This window comes from Phyllobates terribilis, unplaced genomic scaffold (genome assembly GCF_046119375.1).
Source record: "Phyllobates terribilis strain yellow unplaced genomic scaffold, ASM4611937v1 Scaffold_1__5_contigs__length_1240528914, whole genome shotgun sequence".
Taxonomy (NCBI): domain Eukaryota; kingdom Metazoa; phylum Chordata; class Amphibia; order Anura; family Dendrobatidae; genus Phyllobates; species Phyllobates terribilis.
The window spans coordinates 610,650,100-610,662,263 of record NW_027362761.1 but is presented as its reverse complement, the minus strand read 5'-3'; positions in this window follow the sequence as shown (position 1 = coordinate 610,662,263).

Genomic DNA, 12,164 nt, shown 5'->3' with positions numbered 1-12,164 from the left:
GCTGTAGACAGTTCAGCACTGCCACCACTAGATGGTGCTGCTCCCCGCTCCCCTTACTCTCCGCTGTATGCAGTTCAGCACTGCCACCACTAGATGGCGCTGTTCCCGGCTCCTCATACACTCAGCTGTAGACAGTTCAGCACTGCCTCCACTAGATGGCGCTGCTCCCGGCTCCTCATACACTCCGCTGTAGACAGTTCAGCACTGCCACCACTAGATGGCGCGGCTCCCGGCTCCTCATACACTCTGCTGTAGACAGTTCAGCACTGCCACCACTAGATGGCGCTGCTCCCTGCTCCTCACACACTCAGCTGTAGACAGTTCAGCACTGCCACCACTAGATGGCGCTTCTCCAGGGTCCTCATACACTCCGCTGTAGACAGTTCAGCACTGCCACCACTAGATGGCGCTGCTCCCGATTCCTCATACTCTCCGCTGTAGACAGTGCAGCCATGCCACCACTAGATGGCGCTGCTCCCGGCTCCTAATACACTCTGCTGTATACACTTCAGCACTGACACCACTAGATGGCGCTGCACCCGGCTCCTCATACACTCAGCTGTAGACAGTTCAGCACTGCCACCACTAGATGGCGCTGCACCGGGCTCCTCATACACTCAGCTGTAGACAGTTCAGCACTGCCACCACTAGGTGGCACAGCTCCCGACTCCTCATACTCTCTGCTGTAGACAGTGCAGCCCTGCCACCACTAGATGGCGCTGCTCCCGACTCCTCATACTCTCTGCTGTAGACAGTTCAGCACTGCCACCACAAGATGGCGCTGCTCCCGACTCCTCATACTCTCTGCTGTAGACAGTTCAGCACTGCCACCACTATATGGCGCTGCTCCCGACTCCTCATACTCTCTGCTGTAGACAGTTCAGCACTGCCACCAATAGATGGCGCTGCTCCCGCGCTCCTCATACTCTCAGCTGTACACAGTTCAGCACTGCCACCAATAGATGGCGCTGCTCCCGACTCCTCATACACTCTGCTGTAGACACTTCAGCCCTGCCACCACTAGATGGCGCTGCACCCGGCTCCTCATACACTCAGCTGTAGACAGTTCAGCACTGCCACCACTAGATGGCGCTGTTCCCGGCTTCTCCTACTCTCTGCTGTAGACAGTGCAGCACTGCCACCACTAGATGGCGCTGCACCCGGCTCCTCATACACTCAGCTGTAGACAGTTCAGCACTGCCACCACTAGATGGCGCTGCTCCAGGCTCTTCATACTCTCTGCTGTAGACAGTTCAGTACTGCCACCACTAGATGGCTCTGCACCCGGCTCCTCATACACTCAGCTGTAGACAGTTTAGCACTGCCACCACTAGGTGGCGCAGCTCCCGACTCCTCATACTCTCTGCTGTAGACAGTGCAGCCCTGCCAACACTAGATGGCGCTGCTCCCGACTCCTCATACTCTCTGCTGTAGACAGTTCAGCACTGCCACCACTAGATGGCGCTGCTCCCGACTCCTCATACTCTCTGCTGTAGACAGTTCAGCACTGCCACCACTATATGGCGCTGCTCCCGACTCCTCATACTTTCTGCTGTAGACAGTTCAGCACTGCCACCAATAGATGGCGCTGCTCCCGCTCTCCTCATACTCTCAGCTGTACACAGTTCAGCACTGCCACCAATAGATGGCTCTGCTCCTTGCTCCTCATACACTCTGCTGTAGACAGTTCAGCACTGCCACCACTAGATGGCGCTGCTCCCGACTCCTCATACACTCTGCTGTAGACACTTCAGCACTGCCACCACTAGATGGCGCTGCCCCCGGCTCCTCATACACTCCGCTGTAGACAGTTCAGCACTGCCACCACTAGATGGCGCTGCTCCCTGCTCCTCATACACTCTGCTGTAGACAGTTCAGCACTGCCACCACTAGATGGCGCGGCTCCCGTCTCCTCATACACTCTGCTGTAGACAGTTCAGCACTGCCACCACTAGATGGCGCTGCTCCCGTCTCCTCATACACTCAGCTGTAGACAGTTCAGCACTGCCACCACCAGATGGCGCTGCTCCTTGCTCCTCATACACTCTGCTGTAGACAGTTCAGCACTGCCACCACTAGATGGCGATGCTCCCTACTCCTCATACTCTCTGCAGTAGACAGTTCAGCACTGCTACCACTAGATGGCGCTGCTCCCGACTCCTCATACTCTCTGCTGTAGACAGTGCAGCCCTGCCACCACTAGATGGCGCTGCACCCGGTTCCTCATACACTCAGCTGTAGACAGTTCAGCACTGCCATCACTAGATGGCGCTGCTCCCGGCTCCTCATACACTCCGCTGTAGACAGCTCAGCACTGACACCACTAGATGACGCTGCTCCCGACTCCTCATAAAATCAGCTGTAGACAGTTCAGCACTGCACCACTAGATGGCGGTGCACCCGGCTCCTCATACAATCAGCTGCAGACAGTTCAGCACTGCCACCATTAGATGGCGGTGCACCCGGCTCCTTATACACTCAGCTGTAGACAGTTCAGCACTGCCACCACTAGATAGCCCTGCTCCCGGCTCCTCATACACTCTGCTGTAGACAGTTCAGCACTGCCACCACTAGATGGCGCTGCTCCCGACTCCTCATACTCTCTGCTGTAGACAGTTCAGCTCTGCCTCCACTAGATGGCGCTGCTCTCTGCTCCTCAAACACTCAGCTGTAGACAGTTCGGCACAGCCACCACTAGATGGCGCTGCTCCCGGCTCCTCATACACTCCGCTGTAGACAGTTCAGTACTGCCACCACTAGATGGCGCTGCTCCCGGCTCCCCTTACTCTCCGCTGTAGACAGTTCAGCACTGCCACCACTAGGTGGTGCTGCTCCCCGCTCCCCTTACTCTCCGCTGTAGGCAGTTCAGCACTGCCACCACTAGATGGCGCTGTTCCCGGCTCCTCATACACTCAGCTGTAGACAGTTCAGCACTGCCTCCACTAGATGGCGCTGCTCCCGGCTCCTCATACACTCCGCTGTAGACAGTTCAGCACTGCCACCGCTAGATGGCGCTACTCCCTGATCCTCATACACTCTGCTGTAGACAGTTCAGCATTGCCACCACTAGATGGCGCTGCTCCCGGCTCCTCATGCACTCAGCTGTAGACAGTTCAGCACTGCCACCACTAGATGGCGCTGTTTCCTGCTCCTCATACACTCAGCTGTAGACAGTTCAGCACTGCCACCACTAGATGGCGTTTCTCCAGGCTCCTCATACACTCCGCTGTAGACAGTTCAGCACTGCCACCACTAGATAGCGCTGCTCCCGATTCCTCATACTCTCCGCTGTAGACAGTGCAGCCCTGCCACCACCAGATGGCGCTGCTCCCGACTCCTCATACTCTCTGCTGTAGACAGTGCAGCCCTGCCACCACTAGATGGCGCTGCTCCCGGCTCCTCATACACTCTGCTGTATACACTTCAGCACTGCCACCAGTAGATGGCGCTGCAACCAGCTCCTCATACACTCAGCTATAGACAGTTCAGCACTGCCACCACTAGATGGTGCTGCTACCGGCTCCTCATACACTCTGCTGTAGACAGTGCAGCCCTGCCACCACTAGATGGTGCTGCACCGGGCTCCTCATACACTCAGCTGTAGACAGTTCAGCACTGCCACCACTAGGTGGCGCTGCTCCCGACTCCTCATACTCTCTGCTGTAGAGAGTGCAGCCCTGCCACCACTAGATGGCGCTGCTCCCGACTCCTCATACTCTCTGCTGTAGACAGTTCAGCACTGCCACCACTAGATGGCGCTGCTCCCGACTCCTCATACTCTCTGCTGTAGACAGTTCAGCACTGCCACCACTAGATGGCGCTGCTCCCTGCTCCTCATACACTCTGCTGTAAACAGTTCAGCACTGCCACCACTAGATGGCGCGGCTCCCGTCTCCTCATACACTCTGCTGTAGACAGTTCAGCACTGCCACCACTAGATGGCGCTGCTCCCGTCTCTTCATACACTGAGCTGTAGACAGTTCAGCACTGCCACCACTAGATGGCGCTGCTCCTTGCTCCTCATACACTAAGCTGTAGACAGTTCAGCACTGCCACCACTAGATGGCGCTGCTCCCGGCTCCTCATACACTCCCCTGTAGACAGTTCAGCACTGACACCACTAGATGGCGCTGCTCCTGACTCCTCATACACTCAGCTGTAGACAGGTCAGCACTGCCACAACTAGATGGCGCTGCTCCCGGCTCCTCATACACTCAGCTGTAGACAGTTCAGCACTGCCACCACTAGATGGCGCTGCTCCCGGCTCCTCATACACTCCCCTGTAGACAGTTCAGCACTGACACCACTAGATGGCGCTGCTCTCGGCTCCTCATACATTCTGCTGTAGACAGTTAAGCACTGCCACCACTAGATGGCGGTGCTCCCGGCTCCTCATACTCTCTGCTGTAGACAGATCAGCACTGCCACCACTAGGTGGCGCTGCTCCCGACTCCTCATACTCTCTGCTGTAGACAGTGCAGCCCTGCCACCACTAGATGGCGCTGCTCCCGACTCCTCATACTCTCTGCTGTAGACAGTTCAGCACTGCCACCACTAGATGGCGCTGCTCCCGACTCCTCATACTCTCTGCTGTAGACAGTTCAGCACTGCCACCACTATATGGCGCTGCTCCCGTCTCCTCATACTCTCTGCTGTAGACAGTTCAGCACTGCCACCAATAGATGGCGCTGCTCCCGGCTCCTCATACTCTCAGCTGTACACAGTTCAGCACTGCCACCAATAGATGGCGCTGCTCCTTGCTCCTCATACACTCTGCTGTAGACAGTTCAGCACTGCCACCACTAGATGGCGCTGCTCCCGACTCCTCATACACTCTGCTGTAGACACTTCAGCCCTGCCACCACTAGATGGCGCTGCACCCGGCTCCTCATACACTCAGCTGTAGACAGTTCAGCACTGCCACCACTATATGGCGCTGCTCCCGTCTCCTCATACTCTCTGCTGTAGACAGTGCAGCACTGCCACCACTAGATGGCACTGCACCCGGCTCCTCATACACTCAGCTGTAGACAGTTCAGCACTGCCACCACTAGATGGTGCTGCTCCCGGCTCCTCATACTCTCTGCTGTAGACAGTTCAGCACTGCCACCACTAGATGGCGCTGAACCCGGCTCCTCATACACTCTGCTGTAGACAGTTCAGCACTGCCACCACTAGATGGCGCTGCTCCCGGCTCCTCATACTCTCTGCTGTAGACAGTTCAGCACTGCCACCACTAGATGGCTCTGCACTTGGCTCCTCATACACTCAGCTGTAGACAGTTCAGCACTGCCACCACTAGATGTCGCTGCTCCCGACTCCTCATACACTCAGCTGTAGACAGTTCAGCACTGCCACCACTAGATGGCGCTGCTCCCGACTCCTCATTATCTCTGATGTAGACAGTTCAGCACTGCCACCGCTATATGGCGCTGCTCCCGGCTCCTTATACACTCAGCTGTAGACAGTTAAGCACTGCCACCACTAGATGGCGGTGCTCCCGGCACCTCATACTCTCTGCTGTAGACAGTTCAGCACTGCCACCTCCAGATTGTTCTGCTCCCAGCTCCTCATACACTCAGCTGTAGAGAGTTCAGTACTGCCACCACTAGATGGCGCTGCTCCCCGCTCCTCATACACTCAGATGTAGAGTTCAGCACTACCACCACTAGATGGCGCTGCTCCCTCCTCCTCATACACTCAGCTGTATACAGTTCAGCACTGTCACCACTAGATGGCGCTGCTCCCGGCTCCTCATACATTCCGCTGTAGACAGTTCAGTACTGCCACCACTAGATGGCGCTGCTCCCGGCTCCTCATTATCTCTGCTGTAGACAGTTCAGCACTGACACCACTAGATGGCGCTGCTCCTGACTCCTCATACTCTCAGCTGTAGACAGTTCAGCACTGCCACCACTAGATTGCGCTGCTCCTGGCTCCTCATTATCTCTGCTGTAGACAGTTCAGCACTGACACCACTAGATGGCGCTGCTCCTGACTCCTCATACACTCAGCTGTAGACAGGTCAGCACTGCCACAACTAGATGGCGCTGCTCCCGGCTCCTCATACACTCAGCTGTAGACAGTTCAGCACTGCCACCACTAGATGGCGCTGCTCCCGGCTCCTCATACACTCCCCTGTAGACAGTTCAGCACTGACACCACTAGATGGCGCTGCTCTCGGCTCCTCATACATTCTGCTGTAGACAGTTAAGCACTGCCACCACTAGATGGCGGTGCTCCCGGCACCTCATACTCTCTGCTGTAGACAGTTCAGCACTGCCACCACTAGGTGGCGCTGCTCCTGACTCCTCATACTCTCTGCTGTAGACAGTGCAGCCCTGCCACCACTAGATGGCGCTGCTCCCGACTCCTCATACTCTCTGCTGTAGACAGTTCAGCACTGCCACCACTAGATGGCGCTGCTCCCGACTCCTCATACTCTCTGCTGTAGACAGTTCAGCACTGCCACCACTATATGGCGCTGCTCCCGTCTCCTCATACTCTCTGCTGTAGACAGTTCAGCACTGCCACCAATAGATGGCGCTGCTCCCGGCTCCTCATACTCTCAGCTGTACACAGTTCAGCACTGCCACCAATAGATGGCGCTGCTCCTTGCTCCTCATACACTCTGCTGTAGACAGTTCAGCACTGCCACCACTAGATGGCGCTGCTCCCGACTCCTCATACACTCTGCTGTAGACACTTCAGCCCTGCCACCACTAGATGGCGCTGCACCCGGCTCCTCATACACTCAGCTGTAGACAGTTCAGCACTGCCACCACTATATGGCGCTGCTCCCGTCTCCTCATACTCTCTGCTGTAGACAGTGCAGCACTGCCACCACTAGATGGCACTGCACCCGGCTCCTCATACACTCAGCTGTAGACAGTTCAGCACTGCCACCACTAGATGGTGCTGCTCCCGGCTCCTCATACTCTCTGCTGTAGACAGTTCAGCACTGCCACCACTAGATGGCTCTGCACCCGACTCCTCATACACTCAGCTGTAGACAGTTCAGCACTGCCAACACTAGATGGCGCTGCTCCCGGCTCCTCATACACTCTGCTGTAGACAGTTCAGCACTGCCACCACTAGATGGCGCTGCTCCTGGCTCCTCATACACTCAGCTGTAGACAGTTCAGCACTGCCTCCACTAGATGGCGCTGCTCCCGGCTCTTCACACAATCAGCTGTAGACAGTTCAGCACTGCCACCACTAGATGGCGCTGCTGCTGGCTCCTCATACACTCAGCTGTAGACAGTTCAGCACTGCCACCACCAGATAGCGGTACGCCCGGCTGCTCATACAATCAGCTGTAGACAGTTCAGCACTGCCACCACTAGATGGCGCTGATCCCGGCTCCTCATACACTCAGCTGCAGACAGTTCAGCACTGCCACCACTAGATGACGCTACGTCCGGCTGCTCATACAATCAGCTGTAGACAGTTCAGCACTGCCACCACTAGATGGCGCTGATCCCGGCTCCTCATATTCTCTGCTGTAGACTGAGCAGTGCTGCCACCACTGGATGGCGCTGCTCCCGACTCCTCATACTCTCGCTGTAGACAGTTCAGCACTGCCACCACTAGATTGCGCTGCTCCTGGCTCCTCATACACTCAGCTGTAGACAGTTCAGCACTGCCACCACTAGGTGGCGCTGCTCCCTGCTACTCATACAGTCAGCTGCAGACAGTTCAGCACTACCACCACTAGATGGCGCTGCTCCCGGCTCCTCATACACTCCGCTGTAGACAGTTCAGCACTGCCACCACTAGATAGCTCTGCTCCCGGCTCCTCATACACTCAGCTGTAGACAGTTCGGCACTGCCACCACTAGATGGCGCTGCTCCCGGCTCCTCATACACTCCGCTGTAGACAGTTCAGTACTGCCACCACTAGATGGCGCAGCTCCCGGCTCCCCTTACTCTCTGCTGTAGACAGTTCAGCACTGCTACCACTAGATAGCGCTGCTCCCGGCTCCTCATACACTCAGCTGTAGACATTTCAGCACTGCCGCCACTAGATGGTGCTGCTCCCGGCTCCTCATACACTCAGCTGTAGACATTTCAGCACTGCCGCCACTAGATGGTGCTGCTCCCGGCTCCTCATACTATCAGCTGTAGACAGTTCAGCACTGCCACCACTAGATGGCGCTGCTCCCGGCTCCTCATACACTCCGCTGTTGACAGTTCAGCACTGCCACCACTAGATTGCGCTGCTCCTGGCTCCTCATACACTCAGCTGTAGGCAGTTCAGCACTGCCACCACTAGGTGGCGCTGCTCCCTGCTACTCATACACTCAGCTGTAGACAGTTCAGCACTGGCACCACTAGATGGCGCTGCTCCCGGCTCCTCATACTCTCTGCAGTGTAGTCTCCTCTATGGTTATAATGCAGGCACATCACAGGTCAGACAGGATTTCTTACTCTTCTATAGTTTATGGATTTGGGGTCATTCTTTTTTTCCTGATGAATAAATCCTCCATGTTTAGTGTCTCTCTTTGTTATATAATAAATTCCCCTCAGCGCTGATTGTTCAGTTTCCCACAATATGAGTCTTCCCGTGTGTCCACAGTCCTGTCCGCAGCACAGACATTGTGCAGAGTGGCTGGAGCTCCGCGGGGAGAGGCATAAAAGAAGAGTGGCCCCGACAGGCACCATTTTGAGGACTCTGCTCCAGTAACTCCACTGCAGTCACCTCACTAGTGTTATGGAGATCTGTGGAATAGACAGCAAAGGGTCTTCACATTGCCAGCGAGATTCAAATTAAAATACTTCATCGATGAAGGGAGAGAGAGAAAATACATGCGACATGCATTGTCAGCAGGTAGAGTCTTCTGTATGGCAACAAAGACTCACCACATTTATTAGCTAGACAAAAAGCGGAACTACCATTCTTACATACAACTGAACAGTAAACCGAAATAGACAATCAGTGATCACACACTTCCCGTGGCCCAACGTAAACCTTCTCGTCAGGGAATTCACAGGAAACCAGTATCTTAGTCAGACATTCCACAATGTAAGTCTTAAGCAGACTTCAGACATAGCAAAAATATAAAATTGTTTTACTACATTAATAATGTATCTAGATATAAAATATTAACCATAACAACTCCTCCTTTTTATTATTTTACAAAATAATTTATTCATCAGCTCCTTCCCCATGCTATAAAAGCCTGGAGGGGACGAATCCCGTTCACCGACAAATATCCTGCTTGTAAATCTCATCATATATGTTTATAGGAGAAGTGGCATTATATTTCGCAGGTCTGTGATGCTTAATCTTACGTGTTTTCTTGCATAGTCTCTTAATAGTAAATATACTAATCCTGGCAACTATATACACTGGTAATATCAGAATTCCCATCTGTAGAATACCTTGTAGGATGCCCATTAGCCATCCACCTATACCCTTGAACCAATTGACAGGATTAAGAAATGAGAAAGTGTCACTCCACCAGGAATCTTTGTTGACATGATGTTCTTGGAGCCACGCATCCCTCATTTCTCTAACTATCTCTATCTTGGTCTTTACCTGGAAATTTCCTGCAGGGTCTATGTAGTGGCAACAGGTAGGACCTATTATCTGACACATCCCGCGCCCGTCCCCCCAATACTGAACACAGAGTCCCCGTCCCCCCCATACTGCGCACAAGGTCCCCGTCCCCCCATACAGTGCTCAGGGTCCCCGTCCCCCCATACAGTGCTCAGGGTCTCCGTCCCCCCATACTGCGCACAGTGCCCCCCCCATACTGAGCACAGGTCCTCTGTGCTGTATTTCACATGACAGAGATAAAAAAAAAGATTCTCACCTGTCCTCCATTCCCTCGGCATCCTTCCTGCACCTGTGGCTGCAGGCACATAGACCCCATAACGATCGCGGCTCTCTCCAGCAGCCGCCGACATCAGCACTGTAATGCAGTGTATTGCCGCGCAGAGACTGTCTCTCTGCATAGCAATACCAGTGTCAGCCGCCGGCCTATCAGAGGCCAGTACCTGACATCTGCGCATGGCAGTGACGTCATACGCCGCTGTGCTGGGACGCAGATGACAGCTGCTGGCCTCTGATAGGCACTGGCGGCTGATGTCAGCGGCTGCTGGAGAGAGCTGCAATCATTACGGGGTCTGTGCCTGCGGGCTGCAAGAAGCAGCCGGAGGGGCCGCATGCGGGCTGCATGTTTGAGACCCCTGGTGTAGCGGGATTGCTTTAATATCTACTCTTGTGTGTGGTACTATAAAAGTAGAAGGTGTCAGAAAGGCCAGGGTGCAAACTCCTGTGAAATTGTTGGGTAACCACTTGTAAGCCTGATGTCCACATACAATGTATAAACTCTCTGGTGCTCCAACCACAGTGTTGTTGAACAGACTAGCAATCCATTTAGGTAACAAGGTGATGCTTAATTTTTCCATAATTTTTCCCTGATACTGAGTGTCATTTGAGGTAAAACCTGATATTAGATTTTGCAAGGTGACATTTACACAATGAAGCTTAGGATTGAGAGTGGCATCAACCGCTATACACTGCGTAGTAGTGGTAGCAGATCCATTACACTCTGAATAGTCAGCTGTAGAGAAAGGAAACCCTCTGGATTTTATCTGAATACAGCTGCAAGAGGTAAAGTTCGGATAACAGGAGAGGTCGACACGACTGGTCGCCCAAGGCATTTCAGTCTGACTTAGAGGTGGAGCACTCCTGTTAAACAACAACCATGGCTCAGTCACCCAAGCAGCTACAGTTAGACGCAAAGCCTTATTTTTCTTTGTTGTTCTTAATCTAATAGGAAGAGTGTGGTTACTTAAGTAAAACATTTCTTTCAAAGTCACTGGAATAGCTAAATAAGGCATAGTATTGGAGGATATTGGACTATGGGTGCATATCCAACAGTTCTTAGGACGGTCATTAGAGTTCATGTCTTGGAGTAAGACTTGGTGATGCTTTATCAGTTTGTTATCCCAGTTCTCTTTAAGTACTTCATGGAGAGTTAGGGCAAGGGGTACGGTTGCTATCACCATAGTCCAAACAAACAGGGTCATCATCTTTGCTGCTGCTGGGGTTCAAAACCTTTTTACAATGGCTGGTGTGGATCCAAGTGTCCTTGCCTTGAAGCTTGACCGAAGTGGCAGTGGTTAACAGCACTTGGAATGGTTCACTGTATCTGGGCTCCAGTGGTCTCCTCATATGTCTCTTTACCACGACCCAGTCTCCTGGTAACAAAGTGTGAGTGCCGCTGAGGCAATTGGGGTCTGGGATAGAGGAAAGAACACGATTATGAGTAACAGTCAAATGTTTATGCAACTCCAGAACATATTCAGTGAGAGAACCATAGGAGGCTGCAGCTGCTGTGGGAAATACAACCTTGTCTTAGGGACACTGTAGCACCCCGAGGACTCGGCTGCTACAGGGGTATTGCACCTCGAACCAGAGGTGTGATATTCCACTCCCGGGTAAGGATGGAGTGTGGACCGGGGCTCAGTAGGCTGCATGCACCACACACACCCCATTTCCGAGGAACAGACCAACGGTGCTCCCACTAGACAGAGTGCAGGCACGACAGCTTCTGTTCCTGGCTGGAGTGGGGAGGGGGAGGAAAACCCAGTGGTGTAGGAGCAGATAGGGGTGGGTTTCTGGGCATAGGTAGGAGCCCATTGGTTGCAAGTCACCTGGGCTCATACACAGAGAGGGAGGTATATAAGGTGGGCACCATCTTAGGACAGAGTTCAGTCCGGTTCAGTTCAGAGAGGAGCTCAGCCAGAGAGGGCTGACAGGGAGCTGTGGCTCAGTCTGGGCCCAGCTCCAGAGCCAGGCCTGGAGTAGAGGCCTGAGACAGCAGAGAGGGAGAGAAGAGAAGGAACAGCAAGGAGAGTAAGAAAGGAACTGAAACAGAGGAGAAAGGAGGCGAGGAACACAGAGAAAGGCCCAGAGACACGAAGGAAGAAGGAACCCCATATTCCCAGAGGAGATACTGGGTGAAGGGTTGGCAGAGCAGGGTACCGGAACCCGAATTGGTGGAGGCGACTAATCCTCAGCCAAAACCGGAGGTTGTCACCACATCTTGGTGCGACCCCTCACTACATCCACCAGAAAGGCATACCGCATAGGGTCAGGGAAACCGGAGAGAGGTTTCACCAACAGAAGGCCCGAGGAAGCTGGACAAAGG